Genomic DNA, 19020 nt, shown 5'->3' with positions numbered 1-19020 from the left:
AATGCCCCCCAGAACACTGATGGGTCTGCGATGTGTTGCAGGGAGGAGGATTGTCTAAACTGGAAAGAAGGGAAGGGGGGAAGGTTGTCATTTGCAAGAATTATAAACTGACAGAAAGCCTTTTGACCAAACCAATTCCTAGCTCTCTTTTGATATATTAGCAAGGAAATGCTCCTGTCTCAGGGAGTTGTTTCTGCCCTGTTCTAATCCCCTAATCCCCTGCTTCAGACCCATCCCAATAGGATTTCGCTGTTCAAGGTTCAGTCCAAGGACCAGCGGCAAAGGACGTTCGTTACCTGGGAGTTCGTTAGAAACGGGGGATCTCAGCATCCCACTTCAGACCTACTGAATCAGAAACTTCATTTTGACAAACTCCCCAGCTGATTCCTACATACGTTTTACTTCTGAGGATTGCAATAGAATTCTTGTCCTATAAATCCATTAGTGAGATTATGAAGAAAAAACAAAGCTATGGAATGAAAATCTTTTCTGTCCTTTTAACATAACTGACCATTGGCCACCAGCATTGCACCAGTTTTTCCCTTGGCTGCTATTCATTCATTCAACAAATAATTGGGAGGAAGATAGGCAAACATAATACATAACTAACATTTATTGAGCTCGCTTAACCTCCTAGACACCCATGAGATTATTATGCCCACTTTTTTATGTGGGGACATAGAGGAGAATAAAGAGAAGCAGCATCATGCGCCAGATGACATTAAGAGTGTGCAGTGGAGCACCCGGGATCCCAATACAAGCCTCTGTGAATGCAGATCTCACGCTCCACTAGGCTCAACCGCCCACACGGTGTACATTCATTCCCTCTCCTCTACAGGAATGTTGCACAAGGTCAGACTTCCGTAGCCGAGCAGCAGAGTTCCTCCTCTGGCCCTCTGCGCCGTGGGCAACAGCTAAGTTCGAGGTCAGAAGGAAACAGTAACCAAATTCCAGAGCTAACACTTTCTAAGTGTCTGGACCGAGTCTCGGGGGCGGAAGAGTAAACTTGCGACATCCTGGGAACACCTAGACTTGCCATTTCATTCTTCCCTCCATCTTGGTCCTCCCAGCATGGGAATTGGAGGCGAGATGAGAGCCTAGACCAGACTTCCCACGACAAAAATGGCGGCCGCGCACTCTTTGCCCAGAGTCGACAACCCTAGCCTCCGTTCGGTCTCCATGGTGACGCGGTCAGCTTCTCCGGCTCCAGCCTAGGCCAGGCAAGTATGGAAATAATGATCATTTCCCTCCCCCTCATTTTTGCGACAGTTGCAGCGAAAGTCACGGCAGTTGGGTGTCAGCTGATTTACTGCAGCGGCGGCGGTGGCGGCGGCGGCAACGGCGCCTTGCAGCCTCGGTGGGGACACGACGGCTGGGCTCGGGTTGCGGTCCCCAAAGGTTTGCCTAGGCTGATTTAAGCACCCCACATCCTCCCCACAGAACGTTCTCGCCTTGTCCGCCTTTGCTGGGGCACCCGCGGGTGGTGGGACAGACAACATCGCGGCATGAGATGAAGCTGTGACAGGTAAGGGGGCTTTCCAGCCACCCCAGGGGGAACGTTCCCCCGGCGTGGGATGTGCCCGCGACGTGGAGGTCAGCGGCCGGGGGTCAAGGGTCACAGCCCGTTCTGAACGTGGGCGGCGCCAGCTGTTCGAGCGCTGCTGATGGAAGTTCTGTTCTTTGCCGAGCTTGCAGGTTCAGGCCCATAGCTGGGCGCGTTTGCCTGGAGCGGGGGTTTTGCCTGGGGTCTTTGGGGCTCCTTGGCCTGGTGTATGACATTTGCTTTTGGTGACACTGGCTTTGGTCATGACATGGGACCTCCCTGCCCGCACTGGCAATGTAAACGGAGTGAGGTGGTTTGTGATGATGGGTGGGTGGCTACTGACGGTGCTTTTGGGTAATGTGCTTGCTTTGGGGGTAAGCACGGTCTCTCCTGACCTATCGGTACTCCTCTCTAGTTTGTTCTTGCCTAAGGTACTGACGTCTGTTACAGTTTCATTTTTGAGGTGCCACCTGCTCGCCCTCATCCCTTTGCCATCGGACTTGGTCTAAGGATACCTGCTACTCCCACTTACTTTTGGGTCCCAGCGTTCTGTATGTTTGGAGTCAACGCTGCCTTTGATTCAAAACTTTACTTCTATGTTTTGACTCACTTGCTTTGGCAGTTTCTGAGGTTCTAGGCAGAATTTGCTCGTTCTTATAGTTTGAAATTATGGCAGGTACGGTTGCGTCTTGACCGCGTTGGCAATTTTGGGATGCTGCTGATTTTAGGATTCATTGAGAGCTACAGCTTGCTTTCATAGTAACATTTTCCGTAAGCCAAAAAAAGGCAGGGTATGACTCTTTCAGATGATATTGCTTAGGACTTTATGGATAAGATGGCAAGAATCACCTGTTGTCTAAGAGAAATTGATTGACTTTTTGAAATTTTGGTGTAACATACAAATTTTCTTGCTTTATAAGCTACTTGTGGCAGTGGAGGTGGAAGACGGTTTAAAGGTAAAAATAATGTATTGAAATACCTTAATTTACAAAGAATCAAAAACTTCCTTGATTTCAGTGAAAATAACAGGTCTTATTTCAAATTGGGAAAACAGAACGTGCATAGATGGTAAATCCCTCATTAATTTCAACAAGAGATTATTACGGAGACATTCATTTGATTAAATGTCTGTATTTTAAAAAGTCCAGAGCTCTACCTAACAAAACTAGACTATACACTTTATTTTTTTTTATTGCCACCTATATGTAGCTAAATATTAAAAGATCTTGGTGATTAAGTAAATCTAAAGGACTGGGCTTTGCTTTATTTGAGTATCATCGAAGGAACTTAAATTTTGAGTAGCGAGCCTTGTATCTTACAATTTCCTTTTATTTCTATCTTGGATATAAGTTCTGTTTTGAAGCAATGTAAGTGGAGTGGTTTATCCATGTAACGGGCTTAACATTGAAAACTTGAAAGTAGTGAGCTAGTTTTAATGCCTTTGTCATGAGAGCATTGAGCCTTAGTAGGGTGCTCTGTTAGGTATGAGCCCTTAAAGTTTGTTTTGGACCTCAGGTGCAGAGGATTGAATGAATCATTCTCAATTCACTGATCATCATTGGCTGTTCAAGGTGTGTCTCCTGGTTTGTTTTTTTCCCCAATCATTGTCTTTTATTTCCAGTTCCCACCCCATCCCTTGTTCATCAACCCATAGGAAGCCATTTTAGCATGTGTGCTACGTATTCTTCTGTTTGTAGGTGTTATTAAGTATACATTGTTTTGGGTGCCCACATTTTTAATTTTTAGGGATATCATGTTATATATTAAATATTATATATCATATGCTGTATAATATCGTAAATTGAAACTTTTTCTCCTTACCACATTAAAAAAAATGTTTTTTAGTGTTTATTTTTTTTGAGAGAGACAGAGACAGAATGCGAGTGGGTTGGGGAAGAGAGAGGGAGACACAGAATCCGAAGCAGGCTCCAGGCTCTGAGCGGTCAGCACAGAGCCTGAGGCGGGGCTCGAACTCGTGAGCTGTGAGATCATGACCTGAGCCAAAGTCGGCTGGTCAACGGACTGAGCCACCCAGGCGCCCCTCCTTCTTACCACATTTTAAAGAGCTATTCGTGTCACTGTCCCTTGCATCTGACTGTTGCAGAGTGTTTCAGAGAGTGTATCTACTACAGGTTATCAATCTGCTCTCCCATTTGTGGATACCCATTTTACCTTTATTTTCCCTCTTCTACAGACAATGCTGTATAATAAACATACATCTGAGACCTCTATGATGCTTTCTTTTTTATTTATTATTTTATTTTTATTTTTTAGCGAGAGAGATTGAGAACAGGGAAGAGGAGCAGAGAGAGAGAATCTTAAGTAGGCTCCATGCTTAGCATGGAACCTGATGCAGGCTCAATCTCACGACCCTAGGTTCGTGACCTGAGTCAAAATCAAGAGTCAGATGCTCAACTGACTGAGCCACCCAAGCGCCCTTATGATGCTTTCTTTGAGATCTATATCCAGGATTGTGATTTCTGGATCATAGTGCATTCTGCATTCCTATGTTTTATCAAAGGACTGCTGGATTGTGTTCCAGAACAAACCGCAACGGTCTGTACTCCTGCAGAAAGTTCTTGAGCGTTTCTGTGTCCTTGGATCTCCCTGGATGCTTAGTGTTATCCAGTGTCCTAGTTTTTCCTGGCACTAATTGATACAGAGTAAAATCTCATTTTAAGTTACATTTCACTGTTACTAAGGAGTTTGAGCATTTCTTCATGTGTATTTTATCTTTTCGTTTTCCCTCTTGTAAAATTGTTCATCTCTTTCTCATTTTTACTTTGAGGTTTCATTCCTTGTTAATCTGCAGAAATTCCTTGTATTTCCTAGATACTGGTCTTTAAAATATTTTGAGTGTTCTTGTTTCTATTCTATCATTTGTCTGTAACATTTTTCCTGATGGGTTTCACTGAACAGAAATCTTCAATTTTGATGTAATCAGATTGGAAAAAAATTGCCTTCTGGTTTGTGCTTCGGGGGTTTTGAGAAGTGTTTCCCTAAATTTTATGTCATAAAGTTACTCTTATGTTCTACTAACTTTATAGTTTTCTTTAAAATGTATAGGTCTCTAGTGCATCAGTCTTTTTTTTTTTTTTTTTTTTTTTTTTTATGTCACAAGGAAGAGATCCAGTTTATTTTCCATGTAGTGTGCCAGTTTTCCTAGAAGCATTCTCTCTTTTCCCCTTACACAAGGGATGCTACCCTTATTGTAGAACGAGTTCTCTTACATACTCTGAACACTCTATTCTGTTCCTTTGGTTTATTTGTTTGCTCTTGCTGTAATATCATATGGTTTTCACACAATGCTTTGTATTATTTTTCTTTCTCTACATGAATAATTCGTCCCATTTTCTCTTAGTCTTGTTTTGAAATAATTGTAGATCACAGGAAGTTGCAAAAATAGTGCAGAGAGGTCTGATTTCCCCCAATGGTTACATTTTATGTAACTTCAGGCAGTTCCCCTCAGTGGTTACATTTTATCCAACTACAGTACAATAGCAAAACCCAGAAATTGACATTGGTGCAATGCCTGAGCATGGTTCTATGCCATTTGATCACCTGTGTACATTCCTGTAACTGGCACTGTGATCAAGGTAGAGAACTATTCCATCATCATGAAGATCTCCTTCCTGCTATAGCTTTTTAGTCAAATCCATCTCCCTTCAATCCCTAACCTCTGGTCACTAATCAATTTTCCATCTCTATCATTTTATCGGTACAGGAGTGCCATATAAATGGAATTACACAACAGAAAGCTTTTTGAGATTGAGATTCGTCCAAATTGTTGCATGAGGTAATTTTTGAGATTCATCCAAATTGTTGCATAATTTGAGTAGTATTCCATGGTATATATGTACCTCAATTTGTTTAACCATTCCCTGGGACGTTGGGGCTGTTCCCAGTTTTGGGCTATTGCAAATACAGCTGCTATGAACATTTTTGTACAGCTTTTTTTTTGTGTGTGTTTGGATGTAAAGTTTCATGTTTTCTGGGATAAATGCCTTGGAATGTGATAGCTGGGTGGTATGATAAGTGTAAGTTTAGTTTGTGAAGAAACTGCCAAACTGTTTCCCAGGGTGGCTACACCATTTAACATTTTCACCAGCCGTGTATGAGGGATTGAGTTTCTTTGCAGCCGTGCTAGCATTTGGTATTATCACTATATTTTTATTTTAGCTGTTTAGATGTGTAGGGATAACTCTAGGGCGCCTGGGTGGCTCAGTTGGTTAAGTATCCGACTTCGGCTCAGGTCATGATCTTACAGTCTGTGGGTTCGAGCCCCATGTTGGTCTCTGTGCTGACAGCTCAGAGCCTGGAGCCTGCTTCAGATTCTGTGTCTCCCTCTGTCTCTGCCCCTCCCCTGCTCATGCTCTGTCTCTCTCTGTCTTAAAAAGAAAAAACAAAAAACAACGTTAAAAAAAAAAAAAGTATGGGGTTAGTGAAGTTTGTAGATTCGTTCCCATTTTGTCCCCTTCATTGTTGCACTTTATAAAGAGTTCATGGTCTTAGCTATGTGCATGCCATTGATCACAGGCAGAAACAACTGAGAGTTTTCCTACGGCCCAGTGAAATCCTGTTATCAGTGAGGATGCCTTATGTCCCTACTTACAGATAATATGATTATGATGTCAACTTCGAATTTGAACCCTGTGCTTGTGGTTCATTTGCCTTGATCTGTATCTGATTACTTAAAGCTACTTTGCTGAGAAGACCACAAAATTTTTTGTTGGAAGAAGTCCTACATCATGACTACATTCAGAAAGTCCTTGGCCAAGTGTAGTTTTTATTTCTTTTCTATTAACATATATACTGTATTCATGAAATATCAAACACTTCAAATAAAATTAGGCATCTTTTCCAAAATGTGTTGGTGATGTTTAATGAACACGTAGGTGTTGTTTTGTTTTGTTTTGTTTTGTTTTGGCTGATAGTTGCTTGGGTTAATGGAAGTCAGAAAATGATGGAATAATAAAAAGTTAGGGCACTGGTCAGTTTTGGGCAGAGAAAATTGCTCAAGTGCCAATGGTTATTCTGCAGGCTCTTTTAGAATAGAAAATTACTGGAAATACATGACTTTTTAACCACTGTCTCCCATTCAGCTTAGCAATTGTAATTTATGACCTTTCAAGCTCACTGAAGGTATTTTACTAGCGTTTTGCACATACATATTTCTTTCTGAATGTTGGTAGTTAATATATGTCAGTGATAACAGACTGATAGAGTGTGCCAGTTACCTTCTGTTCTCACATTCAAGTTATTTATTTGGCTGTCTTCCTTAAGGGCTCTTCTTTTTTCTAAACATTTCAAATATAAACAAACAATAAAAACCACCATTAGGGGGAGTGAAAAGTTCACACTAATAAAAGATCACTTTACTTAGTTTAGGAAACAGTTTTCTGACTCATTAACAGGCCTTCGTGAGTGTGGTAGTGATTAAGCCATGTCAGCTAATTAGCTGCATGGGTCCTACGACATGTCTGGTTGTGTATGTGTCACAGATAGAAGAGGAACAGCCTGCAGCTGAGGAAAAACAGTATGTTAGGGATTTGACTAGGGGGACTTGTATTAATTGTTGCAATTATTATAGAAAATTAATTGATTAGCAACTCTTCAGTGAAATCCAGAGCATGTAAAATCAAGGTGTATTTTCATTTGCTGATGGATACAACTCTTTTTTAAGCCAAAGCATATATACTTTATTCACTTCTTTGTTTGTTTATTCAACAAGTATTTGGGTGCATGCTATGTGGCAGAAATTCTGGGCACTGGAAATACAGTGTAGAACAAAACAAACATCAATCATCACTTTCAAGTTTACATTATAGTGGGAGAGCCAGAAGAGAAATAAGCAAAACGTTTGGTATGTTAAAGGATTGTAAGTGCTCTGGAGAGACAGGATAAAATACTGTTAGGATGGTAAATTTTGTCATTTATGTTAGTTGGGAAAGGACTTGCTGAGAAGAGACCTGAAGGGGGTCAGGGAGTGTGCCCTGAAGACCTGCCTGGGGGACACTGTTCTGAGATAAGACCCTGCCTGATGAGTTGAAGAAAACCAAGAAAGAGTCAAGAGCGGATGAAGAGAAAGCATGGGAGACAACAGCAGCCTCATTCATGTAGGATAAGCAGTTGTATAATTTGGCTTTTACTCTGAGCGAGACAGGAAGTCATGGGAAGAATTCCGAGCAGATTCGTGATGCGATGTGATTAAAAAAAAAAATAGCGTCATTCTGCATGCTCTGTTGAGATTGCAACAGGAAAACAGGGGGACCAGTTGAGAGGCTATTGTGTTATTCATGGTGGGAGATGCCAGTGATTTGGAGTGGGGTGGTGGTAGTGTAGGTGTAGAGGAGTCTTACGGCTCCGGATAGAGTACTTTGAAGGTATTACCGGTAGTGTTTTTTTTCTGATGGTGTGGGGTGTGGAATGTATGTGAGGGGAGACTCAAAGATGATTCCAGGATTTTGGCCCGTGGAGCTGTAAAAATGGAGTTGCTGTCAACGGAGATGGTGAGGATTGTGGGAGGCGCAGGTTTGGGCAAGAAGACCAGGGACTCACTTTTGAACTGGTCAAGTTTGAGAAGCTAATTGGCTATCCAGAGGGAGATGTTGAGTAGGAAGTTGGATATGTGAGTGTGGAGTCAGAAGACAGCCTCAAGCTGTAAATTAGGAATTGCCAATGGGTAGTTGGTATTTATGCCATGAGGCTTGGTGAGATCATTGAAGGAGGGAGGAAGGAAGGGAAGGAGGGTTGCCAGAAAAGTGCGAGGACTAAGCTCTTGGAATGCCAACATTTAAAGGTCAAACATGAGGGAAAATGGAGAGACTAAAGCTCGAGAGGTGTCAGGAAGGAATGAAGACTTGGAGGCAAAGAGAAGTGTTTTAAGGGTGAGGAAGTATGAACTATGCCAAATGCTGCTAGTAGGTCAAGAAAGATGAAGATTCAGACTTGACATTGGATTTCGTAATGGAGAGGTCATTCGTGACCTTGTCAAGAGCATTTGTGACAGAACACTTTTCTGTGGTCTCTAAGGAAACGGGTAATGTTACGAATGAGGGCATTCTGACTTGGAGAGAGGTTACATATTTCCTTAAGGTTTGTAGTTAGTAAATGCAGGAGCTGGGACCGTCCCTTGCCAGAATGACTGTCAAATCATCGTATTTACTCAGCATACTTCACTAGTCCCCAGAATAATGTGGCAATTCAACTTCCAGTTTGGGGCAGCATGTTTGTTTCTACTTCTGGGTCATTTAATTTGTGAGCAGTGAAAAACTTCGGTGCTCAATTTAGTTTTGATGGCAACATGAGGAGAAAAAAGTAGGAAAAACCGGAGAGGCAGGTGAGATTAGAGGAGAGATTTGGTTCTACCAAATGGGGTCCCCGTTGTTTAAAATTTAGGGGCTCGATGGGCATAGTTTGCTTTTAGTTTAATCGTAGCTCTTGAAACCGAGGCGGGTTGGTGATAGAGCAGAAGTTGAATTCAGACATCCTGATGGCAGCTGTAGAAATTTAGAAAATGACTCATGCCTCAACATCTATGAATCATTTAGAAAATTGTGATGTATTTTTGACCAGATAGCTCTAGAGTTCTTCAAAACCTGATTCTCATGTGCTCAGGGCTGTTTTGCAATGAGAAAGAAGACTGTGTTGTCTTCCATTGCCATCTGCTCGTTGCACATGTCCTTTTGAAACAGAATATTGGAACTCCTTTAAAACAGCAGTCCTTAAGTATCAAGTTCATTGGGAGTAGGTTTCTTGCCACTCAAATAATAAAGTACAATGTTGTCAGTTTAGTGACAAGCTGAGTGTTCAGAAGGTTGTGTCCCTCACATCTCTCGAATTCCAGAAACCTTTTGTTCTGAGTAAGCAGCTCAGTTATTTCTTAGTACATTTTATGGCCTAGCTGTCTTATTGCTTTATAGTCAAGAGTATGATCTGATTCAGTTTTTTCCAAGTCTTCAATCAATTGGTATCACAAGCACAGCACAAAGAAAACTCATAGTCTTAATCACTTCCTTCATGACATCATATTGTGAATTTGACTTGAACACACTCTTCTGACAAATGAAGTAGGAATATTCTATGAGAATCTGAATAAACCTTTACAGACTTTCCTTTTTTCTTCCCTTGCAGCTGTGGCAAGTAAGGTTGAGCTACTTACGATCCTTGTTTCTTGTGTTCCCCGTCAGAAGGTGGGTGGTGTAGGCTGTTCATGTGTGCCCATTCTCATGAGAGAGAATTTGAGTTTGTTGTTCTGTAAGTCTCAGGGGGCCTGCCTGGCACACAGGAAGTACACAGACTGAGATGATATTGGCTCTCCTCTGAAAATGCCCGTGTTCCTGGGATAGAAATACACCTTGCTTTTGCATTTCAGAGTTAAAATTTATTTGTAATGTTTATTTTTGAGGGGGGGTAGGGACAGAGAGAGAGGGAGACACAGAATCCAAAGCAGGCTCCAGGCTCTGAGCTGTCAGCACAGAGCCCGACATCGGGCTCGAACTCACAAACTGCGAGATCATGACCTGAGCCGAAGTCAGACACTTAACTGACTGAGCCACCCAGGCGCTCCCGAGAGTTTAAAAAGCAATGTAGAGAAATTAACATTGATCTCATACTCGATTTTTCACATGTTGTTCTGTTTTATAGATTTAGAAATCACATGAGATATCAGTGTTATATGTGATATCGCAGAACAGCATGGTCTTATCACAACATCACTCCATAGGTTATTGATGGTTTTAAAGGAGGAAAAAATAGTTACAGTGGGGATATCTGGTAGTCAGTACCTTAATCAAATGGTGTAGGACAATGTGATGTTACATGCCTCCTGTGGTGATGTACCATGAAGTGTATACAATGTCATCTATGAAGCATTCTTGCCCAAAATGTTTTACTTGAGCCTAGTGATGTCTTTGGGTTCAAATTCCAGTTTATGGAAAAATAGGAGATAAAGAAACAAGCTAAATGACATGAGAAAAAAAAATCACACAAATCTAAAATGTGTAACATTTTATGAGCAATTCATTTTGTCTTGTTTTTTTTTAAATTAATATGAAAAAAACAAAGTTGGGACTGTTTTAGAACTAAAGACTAAAGAGACATAACAACCAAATGCAATGCATACAACTTGATATTTACTGGTTTAAAAGAAGTTAAAGAAAACATTTTTTAGACAGCTGAAGTAATTTGAATATAGGCTGGATTATAGATGCCATTAGAGAATTATTATGGTGTTGATAATGGTGATTGTGATAATGGGATTGTGTTTATGAAGGACAATGGTCTTTATTTTTAAGCTGTATATTTTAAATTATTTAGTGGTGAATTGTCATAGTGTGTGTAGGTTATTTTCAAAAGGTTTAGCAAAAAAGAATATGTATGTAGGTACATACATACACAAATGTTGACAAGGGAAATATGGTACAATATTATTTGTTGAGTGAGTTTTATACTCTTTTTTGAACCTTTTGTACCTTTGAAAATTTTCATAATAAAAAATTGGATCATAAGGGGAAAAGTAAATTTCATCCGAAGGTTTTTATTAAAAGAAAAATTAAATTAAATAGTCCAAATCCAATGAAAAACAGAGATATGAGATCTTCCCTTGTCCTTTGAATTCTTCCTAGGGCTTTCTATGCCTTCATATATCTAGGCAGAAGAAAGCTGACAAGATAGAGGATAATTGTGGGAGAACTGAACCAGACACCTAAGAGAGACGGTTGAGGATTAGCAAGTGATCGGCCATGTCAAACCAGCAGCTTTATAAGACTGTAGGAACTGAATAGAATTGGCTGGATTTAGAAAGAATGGAAAGAATAGGTGTCAACAGTACATTATTGTCAAAGCAGCCTCTCTTTCCTCACGTCTGTCCAAGGCATTGCTTCTCTGTTAGTACTGGAGAGTTCTGCCCTGGAGCGTCAGAGAAATCGTTGATCTCTTCATGTAGAAGGAGCTCTTGAGTCCTTAGATCCTGTTTGTGGATAGAAACTCGAATACCTGAGACCTTTTGTAGTGAGGAAAGGGAAACAGGGAGTCAAAGACCACAGGTTTCAAAATGTTGATTGTAATTAAAATGACAGAGAGAAAACTAGATTTACAACCAGGCGTCAGTAACAAGGGAAGGTGTGTTGGATAAAGATGACATGTGAACATGTTAGAAGGACAGAGGCTAATTTAGTGGACATTAAAATGGTAGACAGGTAGAGGATGACTAAGGGAGTAAGATTCTTGAAAGAGTCCAGAAGGAGTTCGATTTAGCAAAAAAAGGGTCTTCTCTTGCTTGGCAAACAGCTTAGTAAATGCTAGGTATCGTTATTCTGTGTATTCATTCAATAAGTACATATTGACCAGTAGTAGAAGTCAGGAGCTCTTCTTAGTGTTGGTGAGCCACTGCAGATCCCAGTAGAATGAAGTTTGCTTGGTGATGATTAAATAGCAAAGGTGGCGGGCTTACCCTTGAGGAACACAGATTACAACTTTCTTTTTTTTTTAATATTTTTTTTAATGTTTATTTATTTTTGAGACAGAGAGAGACAGAGCATAAATGGGGGAGGGTCAGAGAGAGAGGGAGACACAGAATCTGAAGCAGGCTCCAGGCTCTGAGCTGTCAGCACAGAGCCCGACGCGGGGCTCGAACTCACGGACCGTGAGATCATGACCTGAGCCGAAGTCGGACGCTTAACCGACTGAGCCACCCAGGCGCCCCAGATTACAACTTTCTAAACAAATTACACATAAAGCCATAAGTATTATGTGCCCGTATATAGAACATGTACTGAAAATATGTTTGCAGAAGTAGTGATTCATGGGTTTGGGGACAGAGCGCTCACAGCAGAGAAGAACTAGGATTTGAAAGATTGTACACTACAGATAGATTCTTGTTAAACATTTTTTGGAAACTCCATGTATGCACACGTATATCATTAAAAGAAACTGGTGAGTCAGGGCCATTTTGTTTCGTTATTTATTAAGCTATATTTTGGAATACAGTGAAGTAGCCAAAGGAAAACTTTAAGACCAATGAATTTATCTTGAGAATTAGGATTCCCACTCAATGTAGCCTCTTACTTCTTAATTTCCTTCTTCATAGATAGTTGTCATTGTGTTTTTTGTTTATTTTTGGTTTGGTATCATTACAGAATTATTCTAAATGTTGTATGCATATGTATGCATGTATACATGTATATAGATACACATACATATATCTTCCTTTTAAAGCCCAGAATGGGAGTGTGTTTTAAACACTACACTGTATCTTTATCTCCCACTATATATTTTGGAGATTATTTCATATCTCACACTGCAGTGTTCCATTGTAAGGCTCTGTCATAATTTAATCTCTTGATTGGTGGACATTAAATTTTTTTCTATGTACCCTTTAAAAATGAGAGAAAATTTGGGGCACCTGGGTGGCTTAGTTGGGTAAGCGTCTGACTTCATTTGGCTCAGGCCATGATCTCCCAGTTTGTGAGTTTGATCGCTGCTTCGGGCTCTGTGCTGACAGCTCAGAGCCCGGAGCCTGTTTTGGATTCCATGTCTCCTTCTCTCTCTGCCCCTTCCCTGCTTGACCTCTGTCTCTCTCTCCCTGTCTCAAGAATAAATAGACATTAGAAACAATTTTTAAAAATTAGAGACAATTTTAAACACAAACAAATCAAGTAATGTCATGAACCCTCTTGTACTAAAAAGAACTTCAACACTCATTTTTATAGGCTGGGTTCCCTGGTGAGCAAACCCTGAGATGGAGATTCGCCCTCAGGTTTATTAGGGAGTGCTCTCGGTATCAACATCCAGGGAAAGGAAGGACAGGAAGTTGGTTCTGCCAAAGGGAGAAGTTGAGTTATGATGAGTCTTAGTGGAATCTCAGTTGACCCCGGGTGGGGGGGGTGGGGGGGGGGGGGGGGGGGGGGGGGGAATTCTGAAGATGGAATGACCCTTTAGGGCTATTCTGAATGGATACGAGGGGGCCTGGTTTTTATATCCCTGAATCGATCAGTCATTGGATATGGGCTGTCCCAGGGGAAGGGGGTAAGAGCTTGGGTAAAGCATGTCCTTTTGGCTAGGGCATTTCCTTCCTCCTTCTATATGCCGCTGAGCCCCGACATCGTATCATTTTGTCCATAAATATTACAGTTCTACTTACTTTTGATTAACGTGATTTAGTAAAACACATTGATTAACCAAGTTGAGTGAAGAATGACGTTTTCTGGTATATGGAAGTTTGTGGCAAGTGAAGACAGTATAGAATAGTGAAGAGTATTTCATTAGGAATCAGGAGGTCTGTATATGCCTGTGAGCTCAGTTTGCCATGTGATTTTGAGAAAGTGGCCAATGTATCTGAATATCCACCAAAATAAAAACTGTTAGATGGCAGATGAGCTATATTCTCTCCATTTCTAAATCAGGAAGCCAGTTTACTTATTTATTTATTTATTTTTGGTCAACTATAAAAGTCTTTCTTTTATAACTGCTTAAATGTAAAAAAACAAAGCAGCAGGAAGTAGACCCATTTTCCTCAACTTTTGCAAAGATTTGGTTTACTGATATAGGCAAAGGGTGCTTGCACTTTTGTTGTTCCTGTGGAACACTTTCTGTTGAATTCTCTGGTGCCACTTTATGAAAATATTTTCTGACTTAACAATTTCTTGAGACCAGATTAGGCGTCTGTTCCCCTTCTGCCTCATTTATGTTATCACTTCCCTTCCTCCCTCCTGTCATGCTTGCTTCCTCCCTCTTTCCTCATCACTCTGCCTAGAAAATAGGTCTTTTTCTTGCCTCTAGTCTTACAAATTGCATCAAACCCCATGATTTATTGTTCTTCTGTATCGTCTTGTATTTTCTTTTTCTTTCAAAACTCATAATTTTAGCTAAGCTTCTTCTTTGTGCACACCCAGCCTGATTGTCATAGCATCATATTTGTTTTCCCTCTCTAGTTTTTTCACTGCATTAATCCAAACTTTATACTATGTCACAGAGTTTTAGCGTGTCGCTTCTCTGTCTACTTAACGGGACCACTAAGTCTCATTAGTCTGATCCTGCCCAAGACTAATGTGAAACCTGGTAGTGTCTTCTCCCTTCTCAAAATCTATTTTGGTTAAGTGTAGACTCATTTGTCCCATATATTAGAATCTGAATTTGTTAATGACTTCGCTGGGCATCTGTAGTGTAATAATAGTGCTTATCCTTTACGTAGAAGGCTTTTAATATTTCAAAATGCTTTTTCTTTTCTCTTGTCCTTGTAGTACCTTTCTGTGAAGCCTATTTCATAGCTCATGCTCGTCGCTATCAACTTGGTGTGAGCACCAAGTCCTATCTGTTGTGTCTTCAAAACAGCTCTCATATTCCTCTTGTTATTGCCATTCTCACTATTACTGTCCTTCATCATATATTCATCGGAGACAGCCTATGTGGCAGAAACCATGCTAAGCATTATGTGGTGAATACACACACGCGGTTCTGATCTTAGGGAACACGAGCATAAAGAGGAGTAGCGGAGAGTAGAAGACGTTTGTTGGTTAAACAAAAAAGCCCGGAAATAAGTAATGAGAGATTGTGATAAATGTCAGTACCATCATTTCTTACCAGCAGTACTGCAGCGGCCCCACTGTCTTCAAACCCACAGTGTTATCCCTATTCATTGTATTGCAGCTAGAGTGATCTTTCTGAAAAGCAAATTCGGAGGTCAGACTCTTGACCTGTTTCCTGTTGCTGTCAGGTAAAACTCTACACTCCTTCAGATGGCTTATCAGCTCCTTTATCATTTGGTGCATATTGACCTGTTGTTTCTTGTGTCATCATTTGGCCTTTGTGTTCTGAATGCCACCTCTCCTATTTTCACTGCCAAGAAAGAATTGAGCTTTCTATCTATGGGTTTTAGAACATGCAATTCCCCCAGCCTCTTCCTGGGTTCATTCTCACCATTATTTCTCCAGAAATCCTTCCTGGACCCATTAAAGTGTAGGTTAGGATATCCATCTTTTGTGTCTCCATGGGTCTCGAGATTTCTCCTGTATCACGCTCTATGGTAATTGTTTGCTTGCTCATGTACATGCCCTACTGGATAGTTGAATTGTGTCTATATTATCAACTGTTGTAATGCTGTGATACAGGCACAAAATTAAAACTTGGGAAATGCTTCTCTGAAATATATACTAATTATTATTATTATGAGACAGAATTTAATTTAAAAGCTGTTTTATATCACATAGGAGGTTGTAGTATTACTGCCAATGAAGTCATGCAGAACCAAATTGTCATATTTGCGGATAATAGAATTGTGTCTGACAAACCTATACAGTGGTACTTTTACGTTATAGCAGGAAGTCATTGAAAGATCATAACCTTATTAAAAATCCAACTTTATTAAGTATGAAATGGCACTGCTGGAAGAAACCAGTAGATGTGGAGGCAGAATGTGAAAAAGTCGGGGCACCTGGGTTGAGCTTACGACTTCAGCTCGGGTCATGACCTCACAATTTGTGAGTTTGAGCCCCACATCAGGCTTACTGCTGTCAGCACAGAGCCTGCTTCAGATCCTCTGTCCTTCTCTCTCTGCCCCTCCCCACTTGCATTCTCTTAAAAATAAAATAAAAATATTTAAAAAAATAATAAGAATGTGAAGAAGTAGGAAAATCTGTGTTTTTTAAAAATTAGTATTTACTGAGCATCTGCCATGTGCTAGGCATTTCACTAGTTGCGTTATGTGCATTTTTTTCTCTTAATCATTAGGGTGGCTTTCCTAAAAGACGGTATTATTGTCCATCTTTTACAGATGGGGAAGCTGAGACCCAGAGGGGTAACTTTTTCAAGATTCCATAAAAGAGCCAGGATTTGAATACAGTTCTTCTAATTGTGAGTTCAGAGTTCTTTCAATTATGATTATTTTTGTTCTTCTTGTTGACTGAAGTACAATTGTATTTCTATACAGAACTAAGAAATAGGGGAAATTCAGTGAAATAGACAAATACATGAAATTAAAGTAACCAAAAGAGATGACTTAATTTTTACCTCTAAGATCCTTGCTCTTTACGATTTGAGGTTTTTGACTTCAAAGTGATGCAAAATTAATTTTATAAATAACTGTTGGGGAGAAAACCAAACCTCAGAAATGATATGACCAAAGACTACATGTTTAGTGGTAGAATGAGGTGTAGACTCTGGAACTTCTGATATTTGGCTGTAAAACGTTATCACTGTAAAATTTTTATTTGATGTACAATCTCTAAATGTAATTTTAACACTGATTTTGATATAAACATGAATGAAAATGGAATGTTCCTAATATTCTTCTTTTTCTAGAAGTATCTAGTCTTAGAACATACCTGTTTGTGATTTGAAAGCCAGCATTTTCCCTTGATATATTAGTGACAAAATATGAATATGCTGTACACAATATTTTGGAGAGTTGGATAATTTTATTCAGAATTTCTATTAAAGTTAATACTATGTCAGATTAATAATTTGTTCAGTCACTTTTGTTTTGGGCCTTTTCCATGAAAATATGAATTTTAAAATCTCAATCCTGTTCTAGGACTTGTTTCATTCCTATTTAATATAAAGCTTTTTTGGAATGTATTTAATTCCCTTCAGACAATAGATGATAATGTTGCAAACAAAGACTGGATTATTAGCTAATCAATAGAGTGGTTGAGTGATGATGGTTGAAAAACTGCATACTCTTGATTTATATTGCCTTTTATTGCTCTTAAGTCATGTGCGGTGCCAATTTAGAGTGTCTTGGCTTGTCCGTTACTCATTTTATTTTATTTTATTTTTTTTACATATACATATATATTTTATTTTTAATTTTAATTTTTTTAAATTTACATCCAAATTAGTTAGCATATAGTGCAACAATGATTTCAGGAGTAGATTCCTTAATTCCCCTTACCCATTTAGCCCATCCTCCCTCCCACAAGCCCTCCAACAACCCTCAGTTTGTTCTCCATATTTATGAGTCTCTTCTGTTTTGTCCCCCTCCCTGTTTTTATATTATTTTTGTTTCCCTTCCCTTATGTTTATCTGTTTTGTCTCTTAAAGTCCTCATATGAGTGAAGTCATATGATATTTGTCTTTCTCTGACTGACTAATTTCACTTAGCATAATACCTTCCAGTTCCATCCACGTAGTCGCAAATGACAAGATTTCATTCTTTTTGATTGCCGAGTAATACTCCATTGTATATATATACCACATCTTCTTTATCCATTGATGGACATTTGGGCTCTTTCCATACTTTGGCTATTGTTGATAGTGCTGCTATAAACACGGGGGTGCATGTGTCCCTTCGAAACAGCACACCTGTATCCCCTGGATAAATGCCTAGTAGTGCAATTGTTGGGTTGTAGGGTAATTCTATTTTTAGTTTTTTTGAGGAACCTCCATAATGTTTTCCAGAGTAGCTGCACCAGCTTGCATTCCCAGTCTGTTACTCATTTTAAAGAAATTCAAACTTAGATTCCTGTGTCCTACCTAATTACATGGCTAGGTCGTGGCTGATTTGCCCATTTTTTGTTTTAATCAGTTGTTTAGAACTAGGTTACCACTTGTTACCAAGTGGTAGTCTCAGTTAATCCTTCTTAGAAATACTTGTCTGTGATATAAACCTTGTTATCCTTTATTTCACATTATTTCATTAGTGCTTTTAGCGGCTTTTCTAAAGTTTCACTTTTATTAGATTTTTAAGATAGTAGAAAAAATGTTTTGAAGCATTTATATTTTTGATGGAACGAGATTATCATTTTTTCTTATATATATTTCTTTTTTTAAATATAATTTATTGTCAAGTTGGCTATTGTATATGTTTATTTGTATTAAGAATGTTCACACAGTTTGCTCATATAATGAACTGAAGATTCCTCATCCTGTTCCTTGGTTCGCTTTCTTTCTTCTTCTTTTCTTTCATTGAAGTTATATACTCACACAGTATAGGGTCAAGTAGATCTAGAAGACTTTATTACACCAAAAAGCATGAGAGAAAAAAAAAAAAAATGTTGAAAGCCCAGAGGTCTATGGTGTAATGATTGAGGATTATGTGAAAGTTTAGGTAATTCACAGGACATCCATCGGTTTGGTTGTAAGTGACAAGTACCATGGAAGGCAAAGACTGTCTGTCTTAGTTTAGGGTAAATGAATTAGTCTCTAAAATGGCCCAGGTTATTAAATAAATACCAGTGACTTAATTATTGAAAGCATCTGCTAGATCAGTAGATGTTCAAGAAATTCTTGTTGCTTAATTATTACACCATAGCCAGATTTCTAGGTTTTAAGGAATTGAATATGTCTTTTCTTTGATTCAGAAATTCAAGTTAGGGGAGTTGCCCCTGGGTGGCTCAGTTGGTTAAGCATCTGACTCTTCATTTCGGCTCAGGTCATGATGTCACAGTTTGTGGGATCGAGTCCTGTGTCAGGTTCTGCGTGGAGGGCAGGGAGCCTGCTAAGGATTCTCTTTCTCTCCTCTCTTTGCCTCCCCCCTTCTC

The 19020-nt window shown here is 39.6% G+C and overlaps 1 protein-coding gene across 5 annotated transcripts in view; it reads left to right on the top strand.

Annotated features, from left to right (window-relative positions):
* Positions 1–1435: 1435 nt before the first annotated feature.
* WDR7 (WD repeat domain 7) overlaps positions 1436–19020 on the top strand; it is a 353598-nt gene continuing 336013 nt past the window's right edge. For 2 of the 5 annotated variants that reach the window (XM_049619906.1, XM_049619909.1), the window contains exons 1-2: positions 1436–1525; positions 16314–16393. The gene's annotated coding sequence lies outside the window, so the exon portion shown is untranslated. Of the gene's footprint in view, positions 1526–4647; positions 5340–16313; positions 16394–19020 lie in introns of those variants that run through there. The other 3 variants (XM_049619907.1, XM_049619910.1, XM_049619908.1) reach the window with 2 other exon arrangements.

Source organism: Panthera uncia, assembly GCF_023721935.1.
Source record: "Panthera uncia isolate 11264 chromosome D3 unlocalized genomic scaffold, Puncia_PCG_1.0 HiC_scaffold_8, whole genome shotgun sequence".
In the NCBI taxonomy this organism is placed as follows: Eukaryota; Metazoa; Chordata; class Mammalia; order Carnivora; family Felidae; genus Panthera; species Panthera uncia.
The sequence above is the reverse complement of the archived record's forward strand: the minus strand, read 5'-3'. Positions and strand labels throughout refer to the sequence as shown.